The 18,220-nt window shown below is 40.8% G+C and overlaps 1 pseudogene; it reads left to right on the top strand.

Annotated features, from left to right (window-relative positions):
- Positions 1–1,503: 1,503 nt before the first annotated feature.
- On the top strand, positions 1,504–3,750 carry LOC143878832 (L-type lectin-domain containing receptor kinase SIT2 pseudogene; annotated as a pseudogene).
- Positions 3,751–18,220: the final 14,470 nt, after the last annotated feature.

Below are 18,220 nucleotides of genomic sequence, written 5' to 3'. Positions count from 1 at the left end.
GCAACATTCTACTACCAATTGCTTCACCTGATTGTGATCATTCAGAGGGTGATCACGGAGTCACTGAATGAAGTCCTCCATTTCTTTTGACAGGTAGAGCCAACAGCCCTCATATTGCCTAACTTAATCAAATCGTGCAGAAGTAAGATATTACCCGGTGGCTGGCATTGTAAGTAGACAAGAAGTCATTGAACCGTTGACTAAGGTCTTTCACCACGGTCGTAAGAGACGCATTCGCTTTGTACCACCTGTCTTCGGGATCCCAACCGAGTGGTTGATGTATCGAAGAAGTCACTCGGGATTGCGACTAACCAATTAGTCTGCACTCGCCCATGCCTCTTTGCCCCCACTACCTGGGCGAAGTTGTCCCCTCTGATACCTGTAATACTCGTGGAAGACTCGGGATGCTGACTCTGATGCTCCTCAAGCTGGCGCTGAAAAGGAAAAATAAAGAAGAAAAATGTGTAAAGCCCATTTTCACATAACATATGAAATTTAAAGGATTAACACTTATGCATACAATTAGAGCCCCAGCTGCATCATTTACGGCCACCCCATGTTTATTTCTATTGGTAATCTTGAAGAAATCTGCACTGCTGAGCTCCATCCCCTGATTTTGAACTTTCTGTATCAACAATATCAAGCCAATTACTATTAGTATATATACGTCATGAATGAAAACCGAATGTCGCCAAAGTACCTTCTCCTTCCATAATCGAGCAAAACTCTTTGTTCCGGCCGTGTGCAAGATCTTTTGCTTTGCACGATTTTTCTTGTTTGTCTCACATCGTGCCTAGAACATGCAATCAATAATGTGAGAAACAAAGCTATGTCCAAAATAAAACATAAAAAACTAATTTATATTGATCCGAGCCCCAATAGTCGCATAGGTTCTTATATTGTGACTCTAGTGCTCTATCGTCAGTGCATGAGAGTTCTTTGTCAGAATATCAACGCTTCAAATAACTTTTCCAATCTCTCCATTTTTTGTCGAGGGATATAAACACTCAAATTCCAAATTTCAGACTTAAATATTCAAACTTTTAAATTTAACGAGTTCCAAGGTACAACTGATTTCTGTTGTGGTCTGACATGGTTTAGATCTTTGAATACAGAGGGCCACACTCTATTTAAAAAAATACAAGCACCGGCATATGTACGCCATATAACACATATTTATTAGAAAATTCATTCGGGCCAACCTTATTTGAAGATAAAAATCGTTGACTTGCTAGGCCCGATGTTAATATGTTGTGCTCCAAAAATCATCCCCATTCAATGATTTCCATCTACAGATTGGATGGCTGGATAATCCTACCGAGATGATTTTTTTTGTCGGCAGGGCTTATTTACGTTAAGCATTAAGCCCAATCAAATGAACGGTTTGGATCTACAGACAAGGTGGGTTGAAGTAATTTTTTTTTTAAAATACACTTTATGTGGTGTTAGTGTGCACACATTTATTTATTTTTTAAAACACACCGAGGCCTACCTTATTCAAAGATGTCTGGTAGCAAAACACACAATCCTTTTTTTAAAAAAATAGGGAAAAATACACTAAGATCCCCTGTGGTTTCAGACACATTCAACTTAACCCCTAATGTTTAAAAAGTTACAAGTAGACCAAAAATACACTAAGATCCCTTGTGGTTTCAGACACATTCAACTTAACCCCTAATGTTTAAAAAGTTACAAGTAGACCACCTGGGGTTTCAATTTGTGTAAGGTAGACCCCCACAGTTGACGGTTCGTCCACAAATTGAAGGGTTAGGATGATCCTATGGAGCTGATTTTTTGAGCACACGATGGTTTCACCTACAATGGATTCCTCAGCTCCAATCTGAGCTTTGATGACATGGCAGAAATTACACCCAACGGCCTCTTACAGCTAACCGACAACACAAAGTACCGCAAGGGTCATGCCTTCCATTCCATTCCCCTCCAATTTAAGGATACTACCAATGGTACTGTTTACTCATTTTCTACTACTTTTGTTTTTGCAATTGAGACCCCTTATTCTGATTTCGGCCACGGGATGGCCTTCGTCATCGCCCCCTCGAGAGAGCTCCCAAGAACTCTTGCTAGCGCATATCTTGGACTCTTCAATTCGACCACCAATGTAAATTCTAGTAATCATGTTCTTGCTGTTGAGCTTGATACTCTCCAGAACCTCGAATTTGGGGATATGGACGATAACCATGTTGGAATCGATATCAACAGCGTAATTTCAACCAAAGCGGCCCATGCAGCTTATTATACTAATGAAAATGGTGGGATTACGAACTTAACCCTTCTGAGTGGAGAACCAATGCAGGTTTGGGTAGACTACAACAGTAGAGATATGAAACTTGATGTAACAATATCACCAGTCAAGACACCTAAACCCAATCGTCCCCTCTGTCTTCGGTGGTTAATCTTTCATTGGTCATGTTAAAAGATATGTACTTGGGTTTTTCTACAACGACAGGAGACAGTCCAACTTCTCATTATGTTCTGGGATGGAGCTTTCAAATGAATGGAAAAGCCCAAGAACTCGAGCTATCACATCTTCCTAAGCTCCCTCGTAGAGGTCCCAAGAAGAAATCAAAACTATTGACAGTTGGGCTACCCACAATTACTTCAATTTTCATGTTGGTGACTGTCACATTTGTTCTTCTTTTTGTGACAAGGAAGACTAAATTCGCAGAGATAATCGAGGACTGGGAGCGCGAGTATGGGCCTCAAAGGTTCTCATACAAGGATCTATTCATAGCCACCAAGGGCTTCAGAGACACAGAGCTTCTGGGCATCGGAGGTTTTGGTAGGGTGTACAAAGGTGTGATACCTTCCTCCAAAGTTGAAGATGCTGTGAAGAAAGTTTCCCATGAATCAAGGCAAGGGATGAGGGAGTTTATAGCAGAGATCATCAGCATTGGAAGGCTCCGGCACCGGAACTTGGTACGGCTACTCGGCTATTGCCAGCGTAAAGGAGAGCTCCTCTTGGTCTATGACTTCATGCCCAATGGAAGTCTTGAAAAATTACTATATGATCAGCCCTTGTCAGTTCTAACATGGGATCAAAGATTTTGAATCATCAAAGGAGTAGCTTCTGGGCTCTATTACTTGCATGAAGAATGGGAGCAGATAGTCATCCACAGAGACATCAAAGCGAGTAATGTTTTACTAGATGATGAATTCAATGGAAGATTAGGCGATTTTGGTCTATCGAGGTTATATGATCATGGAACTGATCCTCGAACCACTCATGTTGTCGGAACTCTAGGTTATATGGCACCGGAGTTAAGCAAAACTGGCAAGGCAACGACTAGCACGGACGTATACGCCTTTGGGGCTTCTATACTCGAGGTTGCTTGTGGAAGGAGACCGATAGATCCATAGGTGTCTGCAGAAGAACTGGTTCATGTTGATTGGGTGTCAGAATGTTGGAGGAGAGGGGCAATTTTAGAGACAAGTGATCCGAATTTGGGAAGTGGTTACGTAGTAGAGGAAATGGAGTTGGTGCTGAAGCTTGGCTTGCTATGTTCCCATCCTGTACTGGCCTCTAGGCCATGCACGAGGCAAGTCATGCAGTTTTTAGAGGGTGATGTTCCGATACCTGAGCTGTCATCATTCAGTTTCCGTGTTAGTTTTCCACAAATGGGGCACAATGAGGGTTCAGATGATTTCATCATGTCCTTCCCTTCTTCTTTGGACAAGTCAGGTGGATACTCATCATCAACTGAGGAGCCAATCCTCTTTGGGGTCCATTGATTCCCTCTCGGTGCATTTGTTTCTTTCTAGTAAAGGAACATTTGTTTCTCTCTAGTAAAGGAAACACTATCTATCTTGTAAGCTTATTGTCCTTAGTGGGCTTGTTGTAATGAGAAACGAAATTCAAATAGATCAAAATATATGTTTTAGCGATACAAACCAGTTTAGTGTTCAATATATTAATTTGTAACTGATATAGCTATTTGATTCACACTATAATGATGTATATGGGTTTTGTGTGAATCTGTGACTTTGTGTTTCTATCTGCTTTTTTCGTGTGCCTGTGCCTGTGCATGTGCGTGCGTGGGTGTGTGTGTGTGTGTGTGTGTGAGAGAGAGAGAGAGAGATTGATGAGAACCGCTTCGGTATGGTTCTTTGTTACAGCAGAAGGACTGAAGCTCTTAGAGTTCCGGTCTTACAAATCAGTTTTCCAATCCATGGAAAAACTAACTCTGTTTAAGAAAGTGAAGAATTTGAAACTCAGAAGACTTGTGACTCGATTCCTTTCACATGGATTTGAAGAATGATAGGAATGAAAGATCAGTTTTCAATTTAGATCTTATACATCTATATGTGAAGAGAGTGTAGAGTTGTTAACGAGACACCAAATATGTAGGGAATGAAACAGAAGCTAAGGTGAAAAAATGAAGTTCTTATGTAAACCCAGGGCATCATTATCAAACCCTCTTTCTTCTATCTTCCTCTTTCTGTCTCTTTCTTTATATTTTCTCTATCCCTTCTCTTCTTTCTCTTTCTCTCCCCCTCTCTGCAGCCGACACACAAAGAGCATCGCACGCACTGTTGTGTGTTTTCTTTCCTCTTGAAAACAAGCTAACCTTAGATCTCTTAGGAAACAAGAGGAGTTTCCAATTTTGCCTTCCCAGCACTAATTGTGGGAAATAAGGCAACTTTCCCAACAAACTCTTCCTTGGCTTATTTCCAGCCACCTGTAGATTTTCTGTTGATGTCGCCACCGGTCTACTGTCGCCGCAAACCAACCCTCGAATCATCCTAGTTTTGACTCTTCCTGGTTCGATTAATACGGCCAATGCACATATGTAGCTACCAACCCCGTTGACTCACTCAGTCAACCACGGATAGAGATCTCGATCCGTCCTCCCAATCATAGGTATTGTCACCTTCTCACTATCATCTGCAGTCTGGAAACCAGCCTCTGCACCAACTACGAAAGAGACCCTACATGTTTGCACACCATTACCCTGTTTCCAAATAGCCATCTAGATCTTTGGAATACTAGTCATCGTGCCCCTGACCAGACAATATAATATGCTACAATTCTCTCCTTTCATTAGAATCATACAGTTGCATGTGATTTTCATGGCTCCACCTGCAGCTGAAAACCTGCAAATCCTGGAGTCCAACCGTCCAAGAGACACTAGATTCTTTCGCATCTTTGGGACATACGCCACATCACCCAAAGTACGAACTACTCCATTCGAGCATCTTAATCTTCACTATTCCAACTCCCGTCATGTCACAAGTAGACCCGTCGCCCAAGGTCACTACGCCTGCCCTTGCCACAGAGAACGTATCAAAATATTCCCTCCTGGAGCATACATGAATAGAGTACCCTGAATCTAGAATCCACTCATCATGAGAAGTGTGATCATTTGAGGAGACTATGAGAAAGTCTCCAACCACTTCACTTTGCTCATCCATTACAGACACCACCGTATTCATAGAACCATTGTCCGCCTGGTCAGCTCGATTCGGACAATCCCACTTGATGTGGCCATATTCCTTGCAATGGTAACATTGCATGCCCTTTCCACTGACCCTGGATCTTGGCCTGCCTTTTCCTGATCCCCTGCCAGACGATCTTCCTTTTCGATTCCCACCAAGAACAACCAACCCATGCTCTTGAATCCCATCAAGACCATGCTTCTTCCGCATCTCATTTGATAGGAGTGACGCTGTGACTTCCTCCAACTTTACCGTATCCTTACCATACAATAAAGTGGTCACTAGGTTGTCATGTGAATCAAGAAGCGAAGTCAGAAGCAAAAGAGCCTTGCCTTCTTCCTTCAACTTTTCATCAACCTTGTGAAGTTGATCCACATGCCGTTGAACATCGTAATGTGGTCTATAAGATCTCCGCTTTCCTACATCTTTAGCCCATACAATTGCCACTTCAGATACAGCTGGTTGACCAAGCTTTTTGACATGTAAAGCTTTTCCAACTTCTCTCATAAATTAGGCACATCTTCTTCTTCAATAACGTTATGTGCCAAACATAGTTGAATTGTGCTGACCACCTTTGACTTCATGTCTTCCCACTCAGCATCAGTTATCTTCTCCGGCTTCCCATCCTTTCCCTTCAACACCTTAGCGAATTCCTATTGAACTAGGATGTCCTTTACCTTCATCTATCATTGGGTGAAACTGCCCTTTCTGTCAAACTTGTCGATGTTGAATTGGGTAGAACAAGATTTTACCGCCATCTCAGATTACTCCGCACTTCTCCCGCCATCTCAGATTACTCCGCAGTTCTCGGTGGTGCGTTCCACCTCAGATGAGAATCTTACTTGGATAATCTTTTCAGTCCCAAGGATCGCTCTAACCGTGATTCAATCACAACACCCACCTGGCCTCGATGATCGCTCAAACTATAGCTCTAATATCACTTGCTGAGAAAATTCGCCAAGCAAATTAATCCGAACGTCCACAAATTAACTGAAAAGTAAAATAAAAACAAGCCACAAAATGAACACAAAGATTTACGTGGTTCAGCCAAGCCTACTTCCCCGGGCGAGAAACACGATCTCTCACTATGAGAAAAATAATATACAAGGATTAGAATGGATTAAACCCAGAATCCATGAACTAGCAACCCTTGCCTTTCTCACCCAAGACCGTACACGAGAAAAAACCCCCCGAGAAAATTTTCAAGAGAAAACCCAAGAAGAAACCCCAAGAAGAACCCAAGAAGAAACCCTCTTTCTCCTTTCCTCTTCCTCTCTCTCTCCCTTTGTCTCCCTTTCTCTCTTTTCTCTCTCCCTTCTCTTCTCTCACTTTCTCTCCCCCTTTGCAGCTGACACACAAAGAGTATCCTGCACTGTGTGTTTTCTTCCCTCTTAAAAATAAACTAACCCTAGATCTCTTCGGACACAAGAGGACTTTCCAATTTCGCCTTCCCCACCACTAATCGTGCGAAATAAGAACTTTTAGAACAACTAGCAATGTTTTGGTAGATAGTTAATTAAATGGAAGTTTAGGCGATTTGTTACGAACCCGATTCGGTTCGTAAGACGATTGATCTTCCTAGAGGAAAGATTAGCCTCTTGATCCACTTCGAGGGAAGGATCAATCCTCCTTTGTGCAAAAAGAGACAATTTCTAAGATGGTTTCTTCATTCATTCATTTCCATTACAGCAGCATGTGCTTATATGAAGCACTCCAGGATAAACATAGAAAGATCTAGAAAGATCTTATGATAATAATAAAAATAACTAAATAAAGATTATCCTAATCTAAATTAGTAATCTAAGAAATCTAGTTACTAAACATATCAGATCTAGGAAGATCTAATCTTATTCTCTAAAATAACAAAGTAATTTATTCCATTTTAAATGTGACCCATCTAGGCACGTATCATTCCACCCGTCTTGAAATCAACCTTGTCCTCAAGGTTGGAGATTAAGATTTGGTTGGTGAAAAATAAGATCTTGTGTCCCTTTCTTCTTCTCTTCATCTTGTAATTAGTCATCATCATCCATGTCGTCATCAAGAGCTTCGGTGGCTCCATTTTAAAACTGATAGCATCGGGTGTTTTCTCAAAGCTCTTCTGTTGCGCTTTTTTGGAATGATCTGGATGGTGATGCACGGATGGCTGTGGGCGAGCATCTTTACGTTGGCGCTGGACGGGTCGAGATGATTGACAGATTTTTTGGCGGCGGACTCGTCGAACTCGAGGACATTGAAAATCAACGGCAATTTTCTTTTGTGGCTTCTTCAGTTTATCTTCTATCTACTTTCTTTCTCCCTTCTTCTTTTTTTCCTCTTTTCCTATTTCGCCGCCTCTTTTTCATCGTGCAGAGCTTCTCCATCGTCAAGCTGATTTTTTTCAAACCTTCGACAAATTATTTTTGTCTTTCCATCATTTCCAAAACGAGTGCTTTGATCTTCTGAAGATCTCCACTTATGGATTCCCAAAACTCTGAAGGTGCAACTATGGTGCAAGATCGACCGTTCTGATACCAATTGTTACAAACACGAATCGGTTCGTAACATGATTGATCTTCTTAGAGGGAAGATCAGCCTCTTTATCCACTTCGAGGGAATGATCAATCCTCCTTTGTGCAAAAAGAGACAATTTCTAAGATGGTTTCTTCTTCATTCTTTTCCATTACAGCAGCATATGCTTATATGAAGCACTCCAAGATAAACATAGAAAGATCTAGAAAGATCTTATGATAATAATAAATATAACTAAATAAAGATTATCCTAATCTAAATTAGTAATCTAATATATCCAGTTACTAAACATATCAAATCTAGCAAGATCTAATCTTATTCTCTAAAATAACAAAGTAATTTATTCCATTTTAAATGTGACCCATCTAGGCACGTATCACGATTTTAGCCTGGCAAGATTATACAATCATTGGCGCCAATCCCCAAACTACACGTATTGTGGGAACACTTGTTTATATTGCTCCAAAGCTCCTTAGAACTGGAAAGGCAACTACAAGAACTGATGTGTTCTCATTTGGGATTTTTATGCTTGAGGTTGCTTGTGGTAGGAGGTCGATAGCGTTTCGTGAGTCACCGGAGCAGCCAACTTTGGTGAAGGAAAGGGCGATCCTAGCTGCGAGTGATCCTAAATTGGGAACTGATTATGTAGTGGAGTTGGTGTTGAAGCTTGGCTTGCTTTGCTCGCACCCCATGCCAGAGGCTAAGCCAAAGATGCAGCAAATTATTCAGATTTTGAAGGGCTCTAGTCTTGTTCTTCAACTTTGGCCTGATGATTTGAATGGTAGTGATTTAGCACAAGACCAAAGGGAAAATGGTTCGAATGATACGTTTGTTATCACATCTTCATGTGTAAAGTCGGTCCTTTTGGGTGGCCGTCGATTTCTATATGAGCATTGGAAAAGTCTCGGGCATCATTGGTTGCCACCAAAATCAATTAATATTTGAACCTAGTGCTCTTTTAAGTATGTTGAAAATGGGACACTAGGGCCAATTTTGAAAGAGTTAACTAAGATGTGTATCATCTTCATATCTTTGTTGGGAACCATGAAAATTTTTTGCTTCTACTTTCTTTCACTTGGGCCTCAAATTAGACTAATTATTAAATCAAAATTTTAAGTTACTGACTAGTTTTGTTTTGTATCGGCTATGCAACCGTGCCTGTCTCTGAGTGTGTGTGTGTGTGTGTGAGAGAGAGAGAGAGAGAGAGCGAGAGAGAGAGAGAGAGTCCCACATGTTACAAGGCTGTCATGAAATTGAAAGATGCATCATGCCTTCAAAGTGATCGCAAATTGCTAATTATTGGCTTATGCCATGGTTTTAAATTTTGACCGAAACCAGAAATTTTGGACTGAAATTCGGGTTTCGGTGGAGACCGAAAGAGAAATCCCTAATACGTGAAACATTACTTTATTTTGACCGAATAAAAGACACGGGCTGGACCCTGGCGATCGAGATGGTAAATACAACACAAAGGAAAACAACAAATAAAACTCACAATTCAAAGACTTGTCAAGGGGAAGAGAGTCAACGGCTTCAAACCCCGTCCGGGACACTCCCTCCCTATCAAGCATATCGGCCTCACTATTTCTCGATCGTCTTACATGAAACGAAACGAAACGGAGGATCCCTTAACCTGTCTAAAATGACCCAGAACGTTCTTACTCATCCTAAGTGGGGGTTAATTTCATCCGAGGCTATTTTAGGACTTTATGAAAATAACAAAAGTAATTTTGGTCAGTTGAAATTAGGTTAAACTTAACCCTAAGTACAAATACTAAATCTCACCCTAATTTTCTCAATTTTGCCTTCAGAAACCCTAAACCAAAGACTTGAACTCCAGAACCGTGTGGGAGAGGAACCAGATATTGGATTGGAAGCCGAAAATGCGATTCCATGTAAAACTCTATGAGGTTGATCGTTTATATGCTTTTGAATGTATGAGAATAGATGTGTCTCCCTTCGAAAGAATGAGCTCTCAATGTATTCTCCTAACTGGATGAGGTTCCATCATTAAATCAGAGTTCCTAGAGATTTCATAGAACCCAAGTTTTGTCGATTCTGATGCCCGGAGAAGAAAATAAGAGGATTCAATGTCCTAAACCCTAGTTTTCCACCGACCGTAGTCCGATGAGTTCGGCGGCTGGATTGGATTCGATGGAACCCTCTCGTCACGAGGATTCGAACGGATCCAACCATGATTAATTTGGAAGATTGGCATGAGAACTATAGCCCCTCAAAGTTGTGAGAAATCGTGTGAAATCGAACAATTCACATTCTGGGAAAATCCCAAAATCGCCCCCACATAGTCGACTATGGTATCCGATAGTCGACCGTCAGCGGTACTGTTCTTGGGTTCCTTCCGACGGTCGTGGACAAGACTGTTGCATGTGCTTTCCTGCCACAACGATTCCGGCCAATTTTCATGCTTATTTTTCGACAATTAGATGGAAGAATCTGGAAAAGTCATAAACTGGGAAGTTGTATCCCTTTGAATATTGTTTTCAATGAGTATTTACATACTCAATCTGGCCAAGTGGTTAGTAAGTTATAGCTATTTTAGTAGACTGTGTCTGTTAGCTCTTTGACTAGTCAATGCGTTTGAGTTTCTAAGCTATTTATGAGTTTGTACGTCCCTAAACAAGTTAGTGGGTTAGCTTGAACATCCTTTCTCTTGTATTTCTCTAGTCTAGCAAACATCTGTAATGGAAGTTTTAGTTGAAGAAAAAAAGCTTTTCTAAGCATTTTTCTAAGAATTTCACTTCTTGTTTCCCTCCACAACCCAAAGGATTGTGTTTCGTCAATACGAACGGTATCAAAGTGGTATCAGAGCATCTAAGTGTAACCTTGCGACAATGATCGTAAGGCGATTTCCAACGAGAAATTTGCGTTAGTTCGAATTTCTCAATGACTAATCGACATCTTCGAGGTTCGATTGAAGCAGAGGCTCCCAACTGAGAGAGAGAGATCTCCGTGATATCGAGAATGAGGAATTGAGGCATCAAGTCCAAATCTTCACTGGGAGGTTAGCTCTTCAAGAGCCTCAAGATGAGGTGGAGGAAAATATATCAGAGTCGGACATCAACCCTTTCGCTCGGCCACACCAACGCCAATGAGAGAGTGATGGTTCTTCTTCGATATGTCCCCCTTTACCTCAACGTTTCACCGACGTTAAGATGGAGGTTCAAGAGTTTGAAGGAAAGATCAAACCTGATGTCTTCATGGAATGGCTTACTATGGTTGAATGTATTTTTTATTACAAAGAAGTTCTCGACGAGCACAAGGTGAAAATAGCGGCAATCAAACTTCGCAAGCATACCTGAATATGGTGGGAACGACTAAAGCTTCTTCGAAAAGGCCGGAAAATAAAAAATCAGATCATGGAAAAAAGTAAGGAAAGAGCTTCGTAAGAAATATTTGCCTTAAATTATCTACAAGATGCTTTCGCGGATAATTATGAATTCCAAATGGGACTCATTCTGTTGATGAATATACGGAAGAGTTTGACAATATGATGGTGCGATGTGGAGTTGCCGAACCTGAAGGACAAACAATTCCTCTATATCTAGGAGGGTTGACGCATGGCATCAAAGAAAAAGTGCTACTCCTACCTTATCGGCCCTTCAATGATGTTCATCGCTTGGCAAGCATAGTGGAACAACAACACCGGCTGCGGCGGGATCAAGGGCGGACGGGTTCTTTTAGAACTCAAAATATTGGTCACAAGTCTAATCTTAACTGGGGGATTACATCTCAATCTCGTCCCTCTAATGACTTCTCACGATGGTCCAATCGTGATGTGACTCTGACTTATAAATGGCATATTCCTTCATCACCCCAATGTTTCAAATGCCAAGGATTTGGCCACATTGCACTTAAGTGCCCCAATCACAAAGTTATCACTCTTGTGAATGGCGATTTACATGGGCTCGATGATGTAGAACCAATGACCGAGCATCAAGAAGATGAAGAGGAAGTCACCCATAGTGATCAAGGCGGGCTTCTTGTGGTTCGGAGACATATGAATATGGACCGCTCTAAAGAAGATGATTGGTTTCACATAATATTTTTCATACCCATTGTACTTCTCGTGGCAAGGTTTGCAATGTCATCATCGACCCGGGTAGTTGCGAAAAAATTGTCGCAATGGAGATGGTGGAGAAATTTGACCTCAAGACTGAACCTCATCCTCATCCTTACACTTTCTCTTGGATTAATTATGGAAATGAGGTAAAGGTCTTTAAGCGTTGCCTTGTTCCTTTTCCATTGACACTAAGTATAAAGATGAAATTTGATGTGAAGGATGCATGTCATTTACTTTTGGGGTGCCCTGGGAGTTCGACCACAAAGTCATGCACGATGGTTTCAAGAACACCTATTCTTTTTATAAGGATGGAATTAGGGTGAATTTGGCTCCCTCTAGGTTGGAAAGAGGCCTCAAACCCGACAAGGGAAAGCGTAATATTTTTATTTCCAAGACCGAATTTGATCAAGAGCTATTTGTTGAAGCTAATGAGGAGCACGAGGGATTTCAATGGCAATTCAATGAATTTGTCACCAAAAAATTGGATTGGACAACATATTGGGTGAACCAATAACCGATGGAGATCAAAGTGTTAGGTTGGTCGAGTAATGTGACATTGATTTCTACATCCATTTATATTAATCCATTATATTTGATCCGACAATGAAACCTATAGTGGATATTCATGAATTCAAGTATGTTCAAGATGGAGACAAATTCTATTTTCATCTTCAAAATTATGCAGTAGGATTTGATTCTCAAGATTTTAAGAATATTAACATTCTTTGTTACTTCAAAACTCGAGGGCAAGTTTTCTTGAACAAGGGAAGTTTGGCTAACTTCAAGATCATGTGGATGGTCCATTGCGAGTTCAATAACCCGGTGATTATGGTGTTTCGGCTACTTTCAATGTTTTTGATCTTATTTCGTATCAACTCATGGATGAGTTGCATTCAACCGGGGGAGAATGTTTTGGTGCATTCTCGCCACAATGATTCTGGATGATTTTCAAGCCATTTTGGAACATTAGATTGAAGAATATGGAAAAGTCATAAACTAGGAAGTTGTAGCCCTTTAAATGTTGTTTCCAACGAGTATATACACACTCAATTCCGCTAAGTGGTTAGTAAGTTATAGCTATTTATGTAGACTATGTCTATTAGCTCTTTGGGTAATCAATGTGTTTGTGGGTCTAAGCTCTTTATGAGCTTGTAAGTCCCTAAACTAGTTAGTGGTCTAGCTTGAACATCCATTCTCATGTATTTCTCTATTAATAGTCCAACAAATATCCGTAATGGAAGTTTTAGTTGAAGAAGAAAAGTTTTCTAAGCATTTTTGCAAGAATTTCACTTCTTGTTTCCCGCCACAACCCAAAGGATTGCGTTTTGTCGATACGAACGATATCACGGAGGGTCGACCATTCGAGGGACCGTCCTCAGGGCTTTGTTTTGCAGATTTTTTTGCTTTGTTTTGGATTTTGGTCTTCCCCTTTTTATGTTTGGACTCTACGAACTATTCTAGTTGTGAGGTGATCTTCAATGATAGGTGATCGAACCTCAACTCTGAATATTTGGTACGTTGTAGAATGGATTAGTGTTATGTTCCCCAAAGGTAACCCCGTTGGAGTGTTTTAAATGGTGATTTCATAATGGATATCTGTGGAACTATATTTATAGTCTAGAATCCCAAAGTTCCATGAGCTAGGATCCAGCATGACATTGATGTATTTTTTATGGTCTATTGATTTGGTTTGAGCTTCAAACGGATATTGTTCACTTAAAATTAAACAATCTGATGTTTTCATGTCCTGCTATGCATAGTTCTATTGCATAATTATGTATGTGGGTTTTATGTTATGATGTATGATGCAAGGGATTATGTTTATGTTATCTGATACATGGGCTGCTTTGGGCGTGCCATAGAGGGCATGCGCGCTATACCCTCAGTGTATGGATATCATTATTCAAGGGTTCCTTTGGGCATGCCATAGAGGGCATAGGTGGTATACCCGATATGTGGGTTGCTTTGGGCGTGCCATAAAATTCATGGGCAGCATACCCTTGTATGTGAATATTGAGGACCGAGAGTCCATAACTTAGGTACCCATGTGGTGTTTGTGAATGGTCATTTATTATTGTGTTGTTTGCTTCACTAGGCTCGAGGAAGCAAGGGTTTCATGAGCATTGGATACATGTACTACTGTTATACCACGTTAATTTCTGAATTTACCTGTTTCATTACATATATGTCTATTTATGTGTTGGCCTTATGTTTTTTCCGACATGCCTGAATCCTGAATCCTCTAAAGATCCCCATATAAACGCATTGGGCGTTAGCTCACCAAATTGATAATATTTTACAGATCCTGAGTGCTGACTTTGGACGAAGTGAGGCGCGAAGGATGGTTGCTTTAGGGTCACTTGATTCATTATACTTTCCTTTTTCTTTTTTGTGAGTATTGAATGAAACTTTGTAATAATTTCACTACTTAATTGGGTTGGGGTGAGATTACTTTATTTGCTTATTTGTTATCATTTTAGAGACTGAAATGTTGATACTATGGAATAACATTGATGGTAACATTCAGTACTATGTTAAATCCCAAAGTATTTTTCATTAAAGAAAATAACATATTACAAGTGTGGTGGGATTGAAATTCTTAATTCCCAAACTCTATACATATCTAGGGAACCTTGATGGGAGGATACATAGACATTATAGATTCAGATTTCCATCAAAAGAGGGATCCTAATTTGAGAAGAAGCTCTCTGTCAGAAGTTCCAAACCTTATCTAGGTTGGCGGTTAATGCGAAAGCGATGGTATTGGAATATATAATCTGGGATGGTCATCATGGGGGTATGGGACATCAGATTTTACAGAAATCTGAAGGAGAATGAGATTGAGAGTTTCACCATGCCGTTGGAGATGCTGGAGTCAAACTATTGTTCGCCGGACAGCCCTGACGATAGAATCTGGAAGCCGGACCCGGAGGGTTGTTTTTCTGTGAAATCATTCTTTTTCTGTATGAACAATGGGGAAAAGAAAGCAGAATGTCGTGCCGCAATTTGGAAGTCGCACGCACCTCCGAGAGTCGCGGCATTTGCTAGGACCGTGGCCAGTAAAGCGATAAATATATGTGATAGACTTAAAAAAATGAGATTCCAGTTAGCGAGTTGGTGTGTATTGTGCAGAAAGGAGGAGGAAACAATCGATCACCTATTACTACTATGCCCGGTAGGTCACTGTATATGGACAAACTTGCTGAGACTTTCAACATGAAATGGGTTTTCCAAAAGAGTGTTAGATTGGTGCCACTAAATTGGAAGGGTGGACGTTTTGGTTCTGTTGGGGATCTATTATGGAAACTTATTCCTTTTGCTATTATTTGGAATATATGGAAGGAGAGAAACAGTAGGATTTTCCAGGGGAAGGAACGGTGTGTGAGATGGATATGCCTACAACCCAAGATTTAAATAATATCATGGATCAAAGTGATGCCGGGCACTCATTATAGTATAGGTAATTTTCTTAGGCATTGGCATGACATTATCTGGGAGAGGAAGATTATGGTAAAATCAGTACCAAAATGGATTCCTCCGCCGCGTGGATGGTATAAGCTGAATTTTGACGGGAGTTCAATAGGTAATTCTGGGAAGGAGGGTATTGGTGGAGTCATCCGAAATTGAAAGGAGAAAGTTGTGATGTCATACTCGGGTCCTGGGGGTACATGTGATGCAAATGAGGTGGAAGTAAGGGCTCTATTATTTGGTTTACAATGCTGTGCCCTGAATTTGCAAGGTTCACTAATTATTGAAGGTGATTCGGCGAACATGATTGCTTGGGCGACCTCCGAATCTAAAACACCGTGACGTATTAGACCTATGATCATGGAAATTAAACACTTAATGAGCTCGGTGAAGCCAATTATTGAACATAGGAGAAGATCTGCAAATGTGAAGGCGGATGAGCTTGCAAAAGATGGTGTATTACTCGACGTGATGTCCATTTTTGTAGCTTCTGATCATATGGAGATGTTATATGCATCATCTTAGTTGTCTTGTATTTTTCAATGATACGGCCATTGTAATTTATGGGAAAGAGGGACATCTTGTCCCTTACACCTCTCATTAAAGTCATCTTTCAAAAAAAAAATAATTGAGAAGAAGTATGTGCCTGTGATTCCATCGATCAAGCCATCAACTCTTGAAGAATTCCCTTTAGTGTTCATGGACGTGTGGAAATCAAGGGTTTCGCCGGACGGATATTGGGACTTCGCATCTTCAAGTTCTAATCGCCATGGTCGGAGGTATGTTTGGTATAAGCTGAATTTTGATGGGAGTTCAATAGGTAATCCTGGGAAGGTGGGTATTGGTGGAGTCATCCGAAATTGGAAGGAGAAAGTTGTGATGTCATACTCGGGTCCTGGGGGTACATGTGATGCAAATGAGGCAGAAGTAAGGACTCTATTATTTGATCTAATATGGTGTGCCCTGAATTTGCAGGGTCCTCTTATTATTGAAGGTGATTCGGCGAACATGATTGCTTGGGCAACCTCCGAATCTAAAGGACCGTGGCGTATTAGACCTATGATCATGGAAATTAAAGACTTAGTGAGCTCGGTGAAGCCAATTATTGAACATAGGAGAAGATCTGCAAATGTGAAGGCGGATGAACTTGCGAAAGACTGTGTATTACTGGACGTGATCTACATTTTTGTAGCTTCTGATCATATGGAGATGCTATATGCATCATCTTAGTTGTCTTGTATTTTTCAATGATACGGCCGTTGTAATTTCTGGGAAAGAGGGACATCTTGTCTCTTACGCCTCCCATTAAAGTTATCTTTCAAAAAAAAATTGAGAAGAAGTATGTGCCTGTGATTCCATCGATCAAGCCATCAAGTCTTGAAGAATTCCCTTTAGTGTTCATGGACGTGTGGAAATCAAGGGTTTCGCCGGACGGATATTGGGAATTCGCATCTTCAAGTTCTAATCGCCATGGTCGGAGGTATGTTTGGTATAAGCTGAATTTTGACGAGAGTTCAATAGGTAATCCTGGGAAGATGGGTATTGGTGGAGTCATCCGAAATTGGAAGGAGAAACTTGTGATGTCATACTCAGGTCCCGGGGGTACATGTGATGCAAATGAGGCGGAAGTAAGGACTCTATTATTTGGTCTACAATGGTGTGCCCTGAATTTGCAGGGTCCTTTTATTATTGAAGGTGATTCGGCGAATACGATTGCTTAGGCAACCTCCGAATCTAAAGGACCGTGGCGTATTAGACCTATGATCATGGAAATTAAAGACTTAGTGAGCTCGGTGAAGCCAATTATTGAACATAGGAGAAGATCTGAAAATGTGAAGGCGGATGAACTTGTGAAAGACTGTGTATTACTGGACGTGATCTACATTTTTGTAGCTTCTGATCATATGGAGATGCTATATGCATCATCTTAGTTGTCTTGTATTTTTCAATGATACGGCCGTTGTAATTTCTGGGAAAGAGGGACATCTTGTCCCTTACGTCTCTCATTAAAGTCATCTTTCAAAAAAAAAATTGAGAAGAAGTATGTGCCTGTGATTCCATCGATCAAGCCATCAAGTCTTGAAGAATTCCCTTTAGTGTTCATGGACATGTGGAAATCAAGGGTTTCGCCGGACGGATATTGGGAATTCACATCTTCAAGTTCTAATCGCCATGGTCGGAGGTATGTTTGGTATAAGCTGAATTTTGACGGGAGTTCAATAGGTAGTCATGGGAAGGAGGGTATTGGTGTAGTCATCCGAAATTGGAAGGAGAAAGTTGTGATGTCATACTCGGGTCCCGGCGGTATATGTGATGCAAATGAGGCGGAAGTAAGGGCTCTATTATTTGGTTTACAATGGTGTGCCCTGAATTTGCAAGGTCCGCTTATTATTGAAGGTGATTTGGCGAACACGATTGCTTGTGGGCAACCTCCGAATCTAAAGGACCATGGCGTATTAGACCTATGATCATGGAAATTAAAGACTTAGTGGGCTCGGTGAAGCCAATTATTGAGCAAAGGAGAAGATCTGCAAATGTGAAGGCGGATGAGCTTGCTCTCCATTTTTGTAGCTTCTGATCATATAGAGATGTCTTGTATTTTTCAATGATACGGCCGTTGTAATTTCTGGGAAAGAGGGACATCTTATCCCTTACGCCTCTCATTAAAGTCATCTTTCAAAAAAAAAAAAATTTGAGAAGAAGTTT

The sequence above is a fragment of the Tasmannia lanceolata genome, unplaced genomic scaffold (assembly GCF_043159265.1).
Source record: "Tasmannia lanceolata isolate RefF3 unplaced genomic scaffold, GAP_Taslan_0.1 ptg000006l, whole genome shotgun sequence".
Taxonomy (NCBI): Eukaryota; Viridiplantae; Streptophyta; class Magnoliopsida; order Canellales; family Winteraceae; genus Tasmannia; species Tasmannia lanceolata.
Note: the sequence above shows the minus strand (reverse complement) of the source record. Positions and strands in the feature narration are given on the sequence as shown.